Raw genomic sequence first — 17,510 nt, 5'->3', positions numbered from 1 at the left:
ACTCATTGTGAGATGGGAAGCCTGGCGCCTGTCGTTTGTATTCCAGATCGAAACTAGCAGAATTGAGATTTTCCTCCCTTTTTAGTGCCATGACAAACAAAAGAGGATATGACATGTATTTATTGTTTGGTAAAATGCAGAAGTATCAATTCCAGGAGACGTTGCATTTCCTTCATCTTTGCCTTGAGTTGTTTATGTGAACTATGGCCCTGTTTGTAGGAGACAGAGAGAAAGTATGAATTCGGTGGGAATGACGGGGGTTGGGGGGGGTGGGGGGTGGGGAGGAGGAGGTGCTGTGGGAAAACAACTCTCTCTTTTGCCGTGAGGATCCAATTCCTGGAAAGAGCACGGTTAATGGCAAATAAAATTTCCTGGTCTTCGGCGCCAAGATTTGTGTTGTGTGAGTGTGCTTTATAAGCCTGTCACTGTTAGATGCAGGCTTATGCTTTTACGGCTGTCTTTAGCCTTAGCTTTTGTGGTTCTTCCGCCTGTACAGTATGCTCTTCCAAGGCAACTGTGGCTCATTGAGAGACCAGGCTAAAGCAGAATAGAGCAGATAAACAAATTCATAGGAGTCAATAATTTAATTTTTTTAATTTTTTTTTTTTTTTGAGATGGGGCCTTGTTCTGTTGCGGAGGCGGGAGTACAGTGGCACGAGCACGGCTCACTGCAGCCTTGACCTCTGGGCTCAAGCAATCCTTACACCTCAGGACCCCACACTCAGCCCCCCGAGTAGTTGGGACTACAGGTGCGCATCACCACACCTAGCTAAGTTTTAAAATTTTTTGTAGAATCCACATCTCCCTATGTTGCCCAGGCTGGTCTCAAACTCCTGAGCTCAAGTGATCCTCTGGCCTCAGCTTCCCAAAGTTCTGGGATTACAGGCATGAGCCACTGCACCCAGCCACAATTTAATTTCTTTAAAAAACCATTTCAAAAGAGAATGGCAGAAAAACATGTGGCCAAAACAGCACCCACCCTTAAACAGATTCTTGATTGAGGGGTGGAGCTGGAGGCAGATGTAATACATCAATAGGGGTTCTTAAATATTCTAAAATAATTATTGGAAAGATAGTACTGAGGAGGCATGGGTCAGTCTGATGCTTCTTGATCACACTGAGGCTTGAGTTAAGGTCTAGGGAGTTTTCAGCACGGGCATCAGAATTTCTTTTTGATCCCTCTTCTCCTTTACAGTGGTTTGAGATATGGCTTCTTCGTGATGCTTGTGTGAGAGTAAAGGAGGACTCCAAACAAACAAATGCAGATAGCCCAGGGTGGAAAGGGCTGTGGAAAGGGTGTGTACCTGCCACACTTAGGGCAGCCAATCCAGAAAGGCTTCATTGAGGAGGTGTTTTGCAAATAACTAGATAAACAGGAAGTGAGGAGGAAGTGGTGGTGACGGGATCCTGTGGAACTAGTTTGGGCAAAGGGAAAAAGCATATGAAAACTAATAATAATAAGAGTGCCTAGCACTTGTTGAGAGTTTATTACAGGCAGCTGCTCTGCTAACTATTTTACATAGATGATCTCATTAAATTCTCACAACAAAAAAACTTTGGGTCCAATTTCATCCCCATTTTAATCCAGAGAAAATCAAGGCAGAGCAAGGCTATGCTACTTACCCTCAGTTGCACAGCTAGTAAGTGGTAGAACCAGGATTTGAATCTCAGAGTCCAGTCTCTTAACCTGTTTTTGCAGAAAGGATCTGCTCTGTTTGGGCCCTATTAAGGAGCTTGGTAAACTTAGAGCCTAGCCTGCTTCCTAGGTGGGAGATTGTTGGATTTTTACCTGGGAAGTGATATATTTCCTAATCACAAGCCTGATCAGAATTTTGCAACTGGGGTTTCTGGAGTGGGTGGCCAATGAGGGATGGGAGGGTACAAGTGAAACTTTAGTGATTTAAAAAATTCTTTTGCTTATCTCTATATGGGAGTAAAATTTTTCCTAAAATTTCCTAAATTTTTCTTCTAGGCATATGTGTATGTGTGAAAGGTAACTTGTAGGTGGCCTGGGAAATTAGTTATGTGTGTGGGAGGGCATGCTTGGGGGTGGGGGCACAGTTAGAAGTTAGAAGGCAAGAGATATCGATGATGTTGATGATGACAGTGAATATTTAATTAAGCACTTACGTACAGTGGAACTTATGTGCTACTCTGTTCTTATTTAATCCTCTCAATGGCCTGAAGAGATAGATAATCATACTCTCAACTTTCAAATGAAGAGACTAAGGTTCTCAGAGGTGAAATAGCATGTCCAAGGTCACACTGCTGGTAAGAGGCAGAGCCAGGATATGGGTCTGTATGATTTCAGTTTTTTTTTGTTTTTTTTTTTTTTGAGATTGAGTCTTGCTCTGTTGCCCAGGCTGGAGTATAGTGGTGCGATCTTGGCTCACTGCAACCTCTGCCTCCTAGGTTCAAGTGATTCTCCTGCCGCAGCCCCCCGAGTAGCTAGGATTACAGGTGTGAGCCACCACACCTGGCCAATTTTTGTATTTTTAGTAGAGATGGAGTTTCACCATGTTGGCTAGGCCAGTCTCGAACTCCTGACCTCAAGTGATCCACCCGCCTCAGACCCCCTACATAGCTAGGATTACAGGCATGAGCCACTGGGCCTGGCCTTATTTCAGAATCTTAACCCTTAAACTCTGACCGCATGCCCTAGTGAGGGAGGCAAGCATACCCAGAGAGGTCTTAAGATGCCTGAGGTGCCAGGAGAGCATGGAGATGCCTGGGAAAAAGTATCATATACATTTGGAAACTTGAAAATTGACATATGATAATGGACTTTAGGAAATGAATGTGTAGAGGAAGAAGTCAGGTGATGCTGGTGTCCTGGGGACCACTCCACGGAAGGAGAGGACACTGGGAATAGAAGACCTTTGAAAATCGTGATGGGCTTGAAGATCCCAGGGCAGGTCCCACCACTTATTCGCTCTCACCTGGCATCTCAATCTCTGCGTCTGTAAAAGTGAAGAAAATAATCCATCTCCCTGGATGACTTCATGAGATTTTTTGTAGTCGTCAGTGAGGTACTGTACATAGACGTGCTGTAAGGACGAAAAGTTCTTCACAATAGGATGCATGGGAAAGCAAGCAGGGAGCAGTGGAGGAGGCTGAACCCAGAACGTGGGCTGAGGATGCTGGGAGGGAACAGGGTTGGGGGCTGAATCCTAACAGGAGGAAGCTACTGAGCTGCTCCTGTAAGTTGGGCCTGGATGGAAACCCTGGAAGCAGTAACTCCAAGAAAGATTCAAAAGTGGGACAAGAAGAGCAAGAACCAGGAACGGAAAAACTCCAAGGAACATGAGTGAAGAGGTAGGTGCTGCAGAGGAGCCCTGGTTGGGGTGTCTAAGTCAGGGATTCCTGCCCCAGCTCTGACCTGAACAGGTTCTTTGACTTTGAACACATGGCTTCCACTTTCTGGGCTTTGGTCTTCTCCTCTGTGAAAATGATGAAGTTGGCCTAGATGAACCCCACAGCACCAACTAGGAATGGCAAATACTGCTATGTCTTAGCCCAGGTCCAGGGCTGTGTGGAAGTGATATGGGAGGGGTACAGGGATGGGTAGAGAAAGGCAGGGTCCCTGACAAGGGCTCCACCCTTGTGCCTGAGCCCACGGACCTAGGTGAGGACAGGCACTCCTGTTTCCTTGCCCAAATGTTGCATTTTCCAAGACCACCCTGGCCCGTCACGCCCCCAATCCTGTGCCTATAAAAACCCCAAGACCTTAGCGGGCACATACACTAACAGCTGGACGTCAAGAGGAACACACCGGCAGAAGCACACACAAGTGGCTGGACATCGACAGGAACACACTGGCAGAAGAACACATAGACGCTGACAGACCATCAACAGCAGAATGACGCGGAGGGTGGTCGGAGGAGAGCCTGGCTGCTGAGCGGCCCGACTCCAGGGGAAGACCACCTTCCCACTCCATCCCCCTTCTGACTCCCCATCTATCTGCTGAGAGCCACCTCCACCATTCAATAAAACCTTGCACTCATTCTCTAAGCCCACACATGATACGATTTTTCCGGTGCACTAGGGCAAGAACCCGGGATACAGAAAGCCCTCTGTCCTTGTGATAACGCAGAGGGTCTAACTGAGGTGGTGAACACAAGCTGCCGGCAGATAGCAAAGCTGAAAGAGCGCACTGTAACACACGCCCACTGGGGCTTAGGAGCTGTAAAGACTCAACCCTAGATGCTGCTGTGGGGTTGGAACCCACGCTCCCCGTGACCTGCCCATCTGCCTGCTCCCACTAGGGGTCTGAGTAGCAGGCACCGAAGAAGTGAGCCACGCCCTCTTTGCACACCCTTTGAGGAGGACAAGGGAACTTTTCCTGTTTCAGAAAGTTGTGTTGAGAAGAATGGCAAGGCTAACAGGGCAGGTGTCCGGGCGGAGGGGCGGAACTGGCTGTTGGCATGTGGTGGGGGAGATGCTTCATCCGGGTCTTGCATTTGTTCCCTCTGACACCAGCCTCGAAAAAACAGGACACTCACAGTTCAGGAAACTACCAAGGGTCCAAGGAGAGGCCTTGCTTGGCCGTGGTGTGGTCCTGCAACTCCAGGGCAGACCTAGACTCATGGGAAAGTCCCTGCTTTGTGATGAGGCTGAAAGAGGATGAGTGGGGAGTGGCCGGAAGAAGAAAGGTGACTCCCAGGGTTTGGGCCAAGGAAGGGTTTTGGAAAGGAAAGGGGACTCACAACAGGGCATGCTTGGGAGGTATTAAGGCTTTCAACCCTCGCCAAGGCGAATAACATGAGACTGTAAGTTAGCTATATATAGTGTGTAACCTGAAAATGCCTCCCCTTGCACCACTTGCACTGTTGAACTTATAGTGAGTCCCTCTGTGGAGGGTGGAGTGGGGGAAGAGGTTCTGCTGGGGACAGACAAAGGTAGGGAAGCACTCGCTGGCTTTGAAGAACTTCCTTGCTTTTTATGCCTAGGGTGTAACCAGAGACCAGTGTCAACAAGGAATCTGGCTTGGAACGCTTTTGTCTGCAGCCCTCTTTGGAGCGTGACTTGCTCTTTCAGATGTCAGTGAATTGTAAATTGTGTAATTTCAGGATCTGCCTATGCAGGGTCAGGAGACTTTTGAGGGGGTTGGTGGGAGAAGCATGGGTGGTGTCACTCAGACACCTAGGAAACTCTTGACCTGGTCTATCTTTAAGACCAGGTCAGCCACATGAAATCCTTACGTTGACAGGAGGGCAGAAAATATAGGTGGTTTTGGGTGTTAACATCTGAATTTGCTGTAGCAAACGGATCTCTGGCAAGTCTCTGAAGTAAAGTAATTTCCCGAGTTGAGAGGGGGCAAAAGCAAAACAGTCAGTTACTTGGTATGCTTAATCACACTTTTCTGGTTGTAACTGTGTGTTGTGGCCTATGAAAGACCACACTCTGTGCTCTGGGGAAGGGTACTAAGCTGGGAGGTCCTAAAGGTTGGGGCTAGGTCTTGATCATTTTCGATCTGCATTTCCTCTCCCCTACCTTCGGCTTAGCAAAGGATTTGACATTCATGCATGCACTCAGCAAAAATCGACTGGGTATTTATCTTCTTCCAGCCACTGTGTTAAGTCCTGGGGCCATAGATATGTACAGAACAAATCAGCTCTTGCTGTCTCCAGAACTTAATCTACCCGGGCTAGGGGGAGGCAAACAATGAAATTAACATATGATATGTCAGTTGGCAAGACTTGCTACCAGAAAAATAAAATAAAAATGAAGAGGATATGAGAGAGGGGTGGTATCTCTGGGGAAGGGCAATTGGAGCCGAAGTGAGGGAGCGAGCCTGCTGCCCGCTGAAGGAAGCCGTCCAAAGCAGAGGGGGTGTTCTGGAAAGGGTGGAGGGAAAGTGGCAGAAGGTGAGGTTAGAGGGGAATCAGAGGCAGAGGCCGTGTAGACCTTGTGGGCCTCATGGGTCACTCTGAGGATCTGAATTTTTTCTCTTTATGAGATGGGAAGCCTGTGGAGGGTTTTCAGAAGCAAGACAGGATCATTCTGGCTGCTGTTTTAAACAAATTGAAGAGGGCAAGGGTGGAAGGAAACAGGATACAATAATCTAAGCAAGAGATGATGGTGCCTCAGACTAAGGGTTTACCAGATTCTAAATATTTTGAAGGAAGACCTGGCAAGATTTTCTGATGGATGGAACTGGAAGGAAAGAAGTAAAGATGAGTCAACATCTTCAGTCTGAGCAGCCGGAGGGATGACGCTGTCCTTTACTAAGATGGAGAAAGCGGGTGGAGGAACAGGTTGGGAGGTAGGGGATTCAAAATTTGGTTTTGGAATTGTTAAGCCTGAGATGCCTCACAGAGTGGAGCTGTCTAATGGGCTGCTGGATACAGGAATCTAGAGTTCAGGAGGGAAGATGGGGCCATAGATACAAACTTGGAAGTGGGCAGTCCATCAAAAATTAAAGCTATGGATGGGACAAGGTCACCTCACAAGAAAGTATAAGTAGAAAGAAAAAGCAAAAAAGAAATCAGTGACTGGCCTTGGGTCCTCTAACATTTAGTGGTTTGTGGTATGAGAGGAAACCAGCCAAGGGGATGAGGATAACCAGTGAGACAGGAAGAGGACTGAGAGAGAATGGTGTCTTGGGGAACATGGGAAGAAGCTGTTTCAATGAGGGAGTGTCCAATTAGGTCAGATGCTGCTGACAGATCAAGTAGGAGGAAGACTTAAAATTGGTCACTGCATTTACAACATGGAAGTCATTGGTGAGTTTGTAATAGTGGTATTAGTGGAATTGTGAGGATGAAAGATGAAGTAGTTTCAAAACAGAATGGAAAAAGAATAGGTGGAGATAGTGAATATGGAAATTCTTTTAAGGAATTTTATATAAAGAGAAGAAATAAATGGAGGCATTTGCTGGTGGGAGAAATGACCAGTCTCTAAAATGGCTCAATAGCAATGCGACAGCTGGTTTTCAAACAGTGGGTTGTTCTATTTTGAAGCAGGTAGCTACGAAGAACTCTAGGAGCCTCGCCTATGACTCTACGATGGGCTTGCCAAACAGTCTACACGGCATCCCTATCTGTCACAAATCCCTCTAGCATCATTGGATCAGCAGATCGTATGAGCTAGGGCATCTTGTGTGGCAGCTTGGATCTGCTCCAGAGCTCTCTGTTCTGGGCCCCACACAAAACTGACAGCCTCTTAAGTCACTCAACACGTTGGTAGAAGAAGTATTCCCCAATACAGCTTATAGTTCTCCAAAATCCAAAGAGGCTCACTAAGCACTGTATCCCTTTCTCAGCCCTAGTAAGTACAGGGTGTAATAACTTGTTTTATTTTTATTTATTTATTTATTTTGAGATGGAGTCTCACTCTGTCTCCCAGGAGGGAGTACAGTGGCGCGATCTCAGCTCACTGCAACCTCTGCCTCCCGGGTTCAAGTGATTCTCCTGCCTCAGGCTCCTGAGTAGCTGGGACTATAGGCACGTGCCACCATGCCTGGCTAATTTTTTTTTTTTGTATTTTTAGTAGACATGGGTTTTCACCATGGTGGCCAGGCTGGTCTCGAACTCCTGACCTCATGATCCGCCTGCCTTGGCCTCCCAAAGTGCTGGGATTACAGGCGTGAGCCGCTGCACCTGGCTAATAACTTGTTCTTTATCTTACCGGGCATGTCCCAACATGCCTTAGACCATTGAACCCCTAAACACTTCACTAGTATGGGAGACATTGCAGGATCCTTTCACAAGAGGGTGCAGCCTGTGGGGTCTGAGAACTGGCTCGGATCTGAAAACTGTGGGTCCATCAACCTTCTTGACAGCTCTTGATTTTTTAAATTGTTATACAAGTCATGCAGTACCCTCATTGGCTGCTTGTCTATCTCACTCATAGGAACACCATGCTCTATTAGCCATCATCAAAAACTCTGTGGACTGAAGTACTCTGGCCTTGCTGGCTGTTATGGTTTATATTCATCTTGACTCTGATGGTTAAGAGCAGACACCTGGTCTTTGTTATTTTGAAATCCTAGCATCTTCATTGACGCTAGGGAGCCCAGTTAAATGGCAGAATCACCTATTCTTACGCTGGCCTACAGTGGACAATCATTACTAAGCTTCCCAAAGATGTTGTCACCCCTACACCGATAGATGTTCTTGCCCCTCACTTATATATTTGAAGGGAATGTCCCTGAACCCTCCCAGGAAGTCCAGGTGTCACATAATAAGTTTGTTCGAACAATCCTATCTCCCTGAGCATTCTGACCCCTTCCTCAATTTTCTGCCAAGGCACTGCAGCCTCTTCCTGTAACTTACTGTAAGGCATTATCATGTCCAAGCCTCAAGGAACCATTCAGAAACAAATTAATACTACCTCCAAGACAGTTCCTGAGTCAGTAGTTCCCTCCCTCTCCTATTTATCATCCTTCCAAACAGTCCCCACTGTGTCCCTCTAGTTCACGCTGATACCAAGCCAAGCCCTGCAGCTCTTTCTGAACATAAGGTGTTTTCTTCTGCATCCAGGTCTGTATTTCTCTACCTGGACTACCCTGAGAGCTAACCCCAGTTATTGGTCTGGAAGCAACGAATGAAGGCCGGGGCAGAGCTTGAGGAGGGCAACATCATTTTGTCACAGTCGCCATCAAGAATCTAGTTGCAGGCTGGGCGCTGTGGCTCACGCCTGTAATCCCTGCACTTTGGGAGCCGAGGTGGGTGGATCGCTGGAGCCCAGGAGCTCAAGAGCAGCCTGGGCAACGTGGTGAAAGCCCATTTCTACAAAAAAATGCAAAAATTAGCAGAGTGTGTTGGTGCATGCCTGTGGTCTCAGCTACTCGGGAGGCTGAGATGGGACGATTGCTTGGGCCTGGGAGGTCAAGGCTGCAGTGAGCTGTGATCACACCACTGCACTCCAGCCTGAGTGACACAGCAAGAACCTGTCTGAGGAAAAAAAAATCTTGTTTCACCTAGATCTGAAGAAGAAAACAGAAGCAACATTCGAATTAACATCAGTCAACTGTTGGAATATTTTAGATGAAGTATGAGAAGCCAAGGCATGTACCGTCAGGCTCTGGGCTTCTCCCTGCAAGGTTGGGAAGAAATTTGGAGGAGGCAAAGTGGGAGCAAGTCAGATGGAAGAGACATTATGGGTCAGGTGGGTGAGAACTGTGGGAGGGAGGTTCAGGGTGCTCCATTTAGCAGGTTTTTCATAGTGCCTGTGCAGTCCAGGGCTCTGATTTCTGTAAGCAGAATGATGTCATTCATTCTTTTATTCATCTATTTGTTAAGTCAACATTTATTGAGAGTCTCTTATGCTACTCACTGTGCTAGGTGGTAGGGCTCAAAGATGAATAAAACGCTGTTTCCTTGTTTTTCAGAAATTCATAGTGTAGTGGGAGGTGGACCGAAATGCCATTGACTATTGATTGCCTGACACTGACAGGTGCTGAAATAGAGGAATATACGGGATGCCATGGGAGGCCAGATGAAGTGAAAAACCCACTCTTACTGGTGTGTGTGCACACACAGGAGGAGTTACGCAATGCCTTGTCTGGTTTCCTGTCCTGGCACATTTCCATTGCTTATTTCTAGAGCCACTTGACCGTAATAGCTGGTCAGGGATAATGTAAAGAATCTTCATTTGGCAGCTCTGAGGACTGCCCAGTCAACCTTCCCTTCTGTCCTCAGCACATATACCTAGTTTCTTACTCTGCTTTTGTGACTCATCTCCTCTTGCACCCTAGACATCTTTTCTATTTTTATACCTCTTGCACCCTCGACATCTTTTCTATTTTTATACCTCTTGCACCCTCAAAGATCCCTTGAGACTCTCTTGCCTAAACCTCTTTTAGGCAAATCCTACCTCCTTTTCTCTATACCTGCTTTGAGAGAAGGGGAAAATGTCTTAATATATGTACTAATTAGGCCCCTTGATGGTCTAATTTCAGCCTTACATTGTTTCGTTTTGTGAATGAGCCCCAGGGAAGTTAAGTAATTTGTTCAAATTCACACAACTAGAAAAGACAAAAGCAGGACATTGAATGTAGAGCCAATATTCAGAGTACCTGATTTTAGACCCAGTATTCAAAGCACCGACTGCTGTGGTCTGAATGTGTTCCCTCCAGATTCATGTGTTGAAATCCTAACCCCCAAGTTGATACTATTAGGAGGTGGGACCTTTTCAGATGCGATTGGGTCATGAGTGTGCAGCCCGCATGATTGGGATTAGTGCCCTGTCAAATAGGAGAGACTGCAGAGAGCTAGCTAGCTCCTTTTCACCATGTGAGGGCACAGTGAGACAGCCCTGTCTATGAGGAAGTGGCCCTCACCAGACACTGTTGGCACCTTGACCTTGGACTTCTCAGCCTCTAGAACTGTCAGAAATAAATAAATTTCTGTTGTTTATAAGTGATGGAGTCTAAGATATTTTGTTAATAGCAACCTGAAGGGACTAAGACATTTACCAAAACCTTAAAGGCTCCCAGATGATCACCTCTAAAACACTCAGTCACAACATTTTTCTATTCAAAGTCTCCAGGGAGAAAAGACAAAGCACTACAAAGACTGCCTTGTAGTATTACAATCTCTTCACTTTTTCTATCAAATGTCCTGTTCCCCCTGTGCACCTAGAGACTCACAAGGCACTCAACATCTCTGCCTTGTGAGCCTAGAGGTACATGAGGGGCAGGACCTTTGATAGAAAAAGTACGTGCATGCACACACACAGACATATATATACACACACACACGTATATTTCTGCTTAGTAGATACACCAAACAATTTTCCGAAGTGATTGCACCAGTTTACATTTCCACCAGCAGCATAGGCAGTAATTATCCTCTTCAACATTTGGTATTGTCAGTCTTTTGAATTTTAGCCATTCTGGTGAGTTTGTAATAAAATATCATTGAGGCATTAATTACATTTACCTGATTATTAATGAGAATGAGCACTACTTTAATAAGTATAATATTTTCCATAGGTTTTTTGAAGACATTGTCTCTCAGATTAGAGATGGTCAAGGCCATACGGTTTCTTTTAGCACAGCTTTAGCTACATCAAACGAATTTTGATTTGTCATATTTTCATGATTATTCTGTTCAAAATGTTTTCTAACTTCCCATTGTGATTTCCTTCTGAATCTATAGGTTTAGTTAGAAGTATGTTTTGAAACTTCCAAACATATGGCTACTTTGTGAATATAGTTTTGTTATTGATTTCTAGCTCAATTCCCCTGTGGTCAGGTAACATACTCTGATTTCAGTTCTTGAAATTTGTTGAGACTTGCTTAATGGCCCAGCATTTTGTAATTTTGGTGTATGAACTAAGTGTGTATTCTGCAGATGTTGGGTGCAGTATTCTATGAAGACCGATTAAGTCAAGTTTACAAATGTATACTCCTGTAAATGTAAACTGATTTTTGTCTTATTATTCTATTAGATCTCAGAGAGAGTAATAAAATTTGAATCTATGCTATTAGTTACATGTAAATTTAGAATTGTTGTATCTTCTTGACAAATCTAATTTTCATCATCATGAGGTCACTTTCTTTGTCTTTAGGAATGCTTTTAACCTTAGTGTCTAGTTTGACATTATTGTTAAATCTTTGAGAATTCTGATATTTTAGTCTTGTGTTTTGTAAGTAGCATATCAAATTCAGTGTTATTCAAGATAACAACCTTTGTCTTTTAATCACTGAATTTAAATATTTACATGTTATGTAATTTCTGATATTTTGGGGTTTAAATCTACCATTTTGCTCAGCTTTTCAATTTGTACTGCTTGTTCTATGTTCCAGTTTTTTCATTTCTTGCCTTCATTTGCATTGATTGAAAATTTTTAAAAGTTATTTGAGTCCTATAAATTTTTGTGGTGATTACACCAAATATTGCAATATGTATATCTGACATAAAAATAAAATATCATTTGGTTGTTTTTTCTCTTCTGGGGAATGTATGTACTATAAAACACTATCACTCTGTCTCTCCTGACTTAATGCTTTTTCAGTGTATTATAATTTTCTATATAATTCTCCACAAGATTTTACTTTTGGTTTTATATAGTCAATATTCATTTGTAGTTATCATGCCTTTCTGCATTTCTGACTTTCTACTTGAAACCTTTTCCTTTTGCCTGAAGACAGATTTATATATATGTAGATAAATAAATTCAAGTCTATTGGGGATGAACTCTCCCAGTTTTGGTTTGTCTGAACATGTCTCTTTTTACTTTCATTCTTGACATATATTTATATCTTGAGAGCAGAATTCAGGGTTGGCAGTAATTTTTTTTCAGCATTTTGGAGCTGTTGTTCCATTGTCTTTTGGCTCAGAATGTTGCTGTTGAGGAATAAGCTGTGAGTCTGATTATTGTTCCATTGATGGCAATCTTTTTCTCTGGTTGTGTTGAAGATAATTTCTTCGTTCATTTTTTTGTTTTTAGCAGTTTTACTATAAAGTGCACCTAGGTTTTCCCTTATTTAACTAGTTTTTGATTTCCTGAATCCATCAATTGATGTATTTAATTAGTTTTAGAAATGATTCAGCTGATTACTCGTAAATTATGTTTCTGTTCCATTATCTCTCTTCGTTTAGTATTTCAGTTAAATATATATCAGAACTTTTCATGGATCTTTTATATCAGTGTCATGATTTGGAAAAAGAGAAGTACAAAATTGAGAATAAATATTCTGAAACCAACTGGCAGAGTAATTTTATGTCCTTTGAATCCAATAAAAATTTGGGCATATATTCAGTGTCTTTTTATTATTTCATTGTTCTAATAATTCATTTAAATTACATTTTACAAAGATATCATTTTATGACATTTTGGATTTTTTTTTAAGTTTGGAAAGTGCTTTACCAGCTTCCTTAACCTTCTTATAATTTTTTTTTTAGCTTTGTCTTTTAGCTTTGTTGTATGGATATTTTCTTCCATACTACAAATTCTCTCTTCATCTGTTTGTAATTAAATGTGAAAGCTATTGTGTTTTAATTGTTATTTTTTTAATTCTAGCATTTTCACTGGCTCTTTTAAAAAATTAGTTTTCAGTTCTCCGCCAAAAGTCTCAAGGTTGACTTTTGTCTCTCTGAGCAAATTAAATATAGTATTATTTGAAGACAATACACTTTTTTTTTTTAAGTTGAAAAACTCTAATTTCTGAGCCTTTGTGATCTATGTCTGTGATTTCTTGGTTTTCATTTGTGTGGTCTTGTCTTGTTTTTCTGTTTTTCTTTTATTGTATTCAGATATTTGTACTTAAAACATTATTTGTAGACATAATTAGAATTCTATAATGATGTTGTCATTCTCCAAAGTGAATTTATATTTACTTCTGCTAGGTACTTGGGGCCTTAGCATTATGGGATCATGTTAATTCAATTCCAGGTACTGTGAACCTGAGTTTCTAGAACCTTCTTTTGGTTTATCATTGTTTTTAGGGTACTGTCCTTCAGTGGCCCATCCAAATGCAAAGAGATTCACCAGAGCTATCCAGGCTTGGTGATGCTGGGCCCCAAAATTGGCCTTAGCTCTGTGAGACAGTTTTTAACCACCTTCCCGCTCAGCCACTTGGCCTCTCAGTCCTGCTTTTAGAAATTGGCATATGCTTCTAGGCACAGTGACTCACACCTGTAACCTCAGCACTTTGGGAGGCTGAGGCGGGTGGATCACTTGAGGTCAGGAGCTCGAGACCAGCCTGGCCAACATGGTGGCTGTCTCTACTAAAAATACAAAAAATTAGCCGGGTGCGGTAGTGCATGCCTATAATCCCAGCTGCTTGGGAGGCTGAGGCAGGAGGGTCACTTGAACCTGGTAGGCAGAGATTACAGTAAGCCGAGATCGTGCCACTGCATTCCAGCCTGGGCAACAGAGTGAGACCTGTCTCAAAAAAAAAAAAAAAAAGAAAAGAAAAGAAAAAAGAAATTGGCATATACCGTATTGGCATATATTGTAGAGAAAATTGCCCTACATGCCGGACTCAACTCCCTTGGTCTCTGTCCTTTACCTGATACTAACCCAGTAATTCTGCACTATCTTGTTAGCTGTCTAGCACACTGGAGTAGATTTTTAAAGTATATTTTGTTTTGCTGATTGTCCTCAGTAGGTGGGATGGTATGAATTACCTAGTTCTCCATTCCTAGAACAGGAAGTCTTATATAATCTAGGTTTAACCAAATATCTCCATTAATGAGTAAGTGATTATGAAAATATTTCTAAAAAGAGGTTGATTCTGGAGATTTCCCTAATAATACAAATTTAATTGAACAACAAGAAAGGGCAGGGCTGACATTTTTCTAGCCCCTTATATAAGTACTTCTTTAGTTACGTTACCAGAGAAAGCCATGAACAAAATAATTTGGCCAAAAAATTGTGAAATTATTCAGATAAATGTGATCTTTTAACAATAAATGAGGAAGTAACCATGTTTAATGCTATGAGTAGAGCATTTTGAAAATGGATATTTGGGAAATCTCCAATAGTTATGTATTTTTATTGCCAAAAATGCAATGAATATGCCTCTTTAAAAACTCTCGTATCTACATACTTGGAAATGGAATTTTTAACCTTTTAAAAATGATAAATAAACAGTTCTAGGGGACTTTGAATCAACTTTTTTAAAGTTTGTATTAACAAGTAGTTGACATTAGGGAAGATAAAAATTTACTATCCAATTTTTACTGGAAACTTTAATTGATGGATAGGGTTGAAAAACAAGTATCATACTTTAGTGAGATAAGCAATAAAGTTCTTTTCTTGTTTTAATTAAAGTATTTTGGAAGTATCTTTTCCATGTCTGATAACTATTAAAACCAAGCACCAGGCCAGGCGTGGTGGCTTACGCCTATAATCCCAGCACTTTGGGAGGCTGAGGCGGGCGGATCAAGAGGTCAAGAGGTAGAGACTATCCTGGCCAACATGGTGAAACCCCGTCTCTACTAAAAATACAAAAATTAGCTGGGCGTGGTGGTGCGTGCCTGCAGTCCCAGCTACGCAGGAGGCTGAGGCAGGAGAATCGCTTGAACTTGGGAGGTGGAGGTTGCAGTGAGCCAAGATCACACCACTGCATTCCGGCCTGGCGACAGTGAGACTCTCTCAAAAACAAAAAACAAAAAAAACAAAAACAAAAGAAACCAAGCACCAAAAGAAATGAATGTAAAATCAGACCTTTTATTCATAGAGGTTTAAATAGTGAAGCATATTCAATCACACAGCTCTCATCAAAATATTATTAATGAGAATTTCAAAGGTAAGCACAAAATAGTTTTTGCATCATTAATAACATTATAAAAATGTGAAATATTTTATATTTCAACTTTCATCATTTTACTTTTTCTATATATTATATATACTGTGTTTTCTATATGTTAAGTGTACAATGTCTATATTATATATACATATATAAAATTTAAAACTGAATAAAATATATACATTTTAGGAATGCTTACTCAAAAGTTTTTATTGGTTAGTCCCAAAAATTTGGTGACCATTATTTAGGGTTGCCTCTGGAAAGTTGCCTTCTAAGTTTTACCAGTTTGGATAAGTGGTCTCTACCCGCTACCCTCACCCCATTTTCCTCCCACTGAACTCTGTTTATATTGTTCATAGTACTTACCACAAATTATAATTATATATGTATTTGTTTGTTTACTTATTTATTAGATTATGAGCTCCAGGATGGTAAGGGTTATGTTTGTTTCTTTTTTTTTTTTTTGAGACGGAGTCTCGCTCTGTCGCCCAGGCTGGAGTGCAGTGGCGCAAACTCGGCTCATTGCAAGCTCCGCCTCCCGGGTTCATGACATTCTCCTGCCTCAGCCTCTGGAGTAGCTGGGACTACAGGCGCCCACCATCACGCTTGGCTAATTTTGTATGTATTTTTTAGTAGAGATGGGGTTTCACCGTGTTAGCCAGGATGGTCTCGATCTCCTGACCTCATGATCTTCCTGCCTCGGCCTCCCAAAGTGCTGGGATTACAGGCATGAGCCACCGTGCCAGGCCTACGTTTGTTTCTTTTGCCAACAATACCCAGAGCCTAGAACAGCATCTGGAAATGACTGATCCTTTGATATGTACTGAAGGAATAATTCAACAGATTATATGTTTCAAAGTGAGACAGACATGGTGTGGTAGTCTTCCTCCAGGATGGCACCCAAGGGCTCCACCTCCTGATATTCTTCCATTTGTGTAGTTCCTTCCCACACTAGTAGGATTGGTCTCCACGACCAAAAGAGTACAGCAGAAGTGATGGCATGTTATATATAAGATGGGCTTATAAAAGGCACTGTTGCTTCTAATTTGATTGCTATCTCTCTTTCTTCTATCACTTGCTCTGGAGGAAGCCAGTTGCTATGTCATGAACTGCTCTATGAAGAAGCCTGTTTGTCAAGGATCTGAAGCCTCCTGCCAATAGCTGCATGAACGAGTTTGGAAGATCCAGTTCTACCCTTCAGATGACTGTAGCTTGACGTCAACCTCATGAGAGACCCTGAGACAGAACCACAAAGCGAAGTCCCTCCTGGATCCCTGATGCTACACAACTATGTAATAAATGTTTGCTGTTTTAACTACTTAGTTTGGAGTCATTTGTTACTTGGCAATAGATACATAATACACTTGGGTTTGAATACCATCATTGCCCTTTACTAGGTGTGTACTTGAACATACGACTTCATCTCTTGGAGCCTGTTTTGTTTTCTCAAAATGGTAATAATATTTACTTACAGTGCTCTTGAAGCAGCATCCTGATATTTAGTAACTTCTTAATATATAGCTACCTTCACTTTTATTATATTTATTATTAAGTAAAGTGAATGCTTAAGAACAGAGAGAGCTATAGAGCAGCTATAAAAAGGAAGCCTCTAAACCCCAAAAGAATAGCTACCTTGGGCCATTACGTTTAGGGGCAACTAGCTTTGTGGGCTTTCCTCGATACTAAGAGCCTCATTGTATCACAGGCCATGTGGGGGGTCATAAGTCAGCAAAGGCCAATCAGAATCTATGTACTATACTGTTTATTTCCATTCTTTTACAGAGAAACCACACTAAAACATATAATACGCATATCTTTGTCTTCCTTAACAATGTGTTTGTGTTAAAGGATGTTTCCACAGTCTAGGAAGTCCTTTTTCTCTGGAACAGTGGTTCTCAAACTTCACCATGAATCAGAATCACGTGGAGGGCTTATGACAGGCGCATTGCCAGGCTCCCACCTCCTGAGTGTTTGATTCAGCAGGTCCATGTCGGAACCTGAGAGTTTGTGTTTTTAACCAATTCCTAAGTGGTGCTGATGTTGCTGGTCTGAAGACCACATTTTGAGGACCACTGCTTTGGAACATCATAGTCTCTGACAAATGAAACCTCATAGTGCTAAAGAATTAAGAGTAGTAGGCCAGGTGTGGTGTCTCATGCCTGTAATCCCAGCACTTTGGGAGACCAAGGCGGGTGGATCACCTGAGGTCAGGAGTTCGAGACAAGCCATGGCCAACATGTTGAAACCCCGTCTCTATTAAAAATGCAAAAAATTAGCCAGGCATGGTGGCGGGTGGCTGTAATCC

The 17,510-nt window shown here is 42.5% G+C and overlaps 1 protein-coding gene across 15 annotated transcripts in view; it reads left to right on the top strand.

Annotated features, from left to right (window-relative positions):
• LOC134809783 (uncharacterized) overlaps window positions 1-16,520 on the top strand; it is a 76,368-nt gene extending 59,848 nt beyond the window's left edge. For 3 of the 15 annotated variants that reach the window (XM_063808705.1, XM_063808701.1, XM_063808706.1), the window contains 2 exons: window positions 6,125-6,265; window positions 8,484-12,792. The gene's annotated coding sequence lies outside the window, so the exon portion shown is untranslated. Of the gene's footprint in view, window positions 1-6,124; window positions 6,266-8,483; window positions 12,794-15,673; window positions 15,824-16,291 lie in introns of those variants that run through there. The other 12 variants (XM_063808702.1, XM_063808696.1, XM_063808703.1 and 9 more) reach the window with 10 other exon arrangements.
• Window positions 16,521-17,510: the final 990 nt, after the last annotated feature.

This window comes from Pan troglodytes, chromosome 3 (genome assembly GCF_028858775.2).
Source record: "Pan troglodytes isolate AG18354 chromosome 3, NHGRI_mPanTro3-v2.0_pri, whole genome shotgun sequence".
Classification (NCBI taxonomy): domain Eukaryota; kingdom Metazoa; phylum Chordata; class Mammalia; order Primates; family Hominidae; genus Pan; species Pan troglodytes.
The sequence above is the reverse complement of the archived record's forward strand: the minus strand, read 5'-3'. Positions and strand labels throughout refer to the sequence as shown.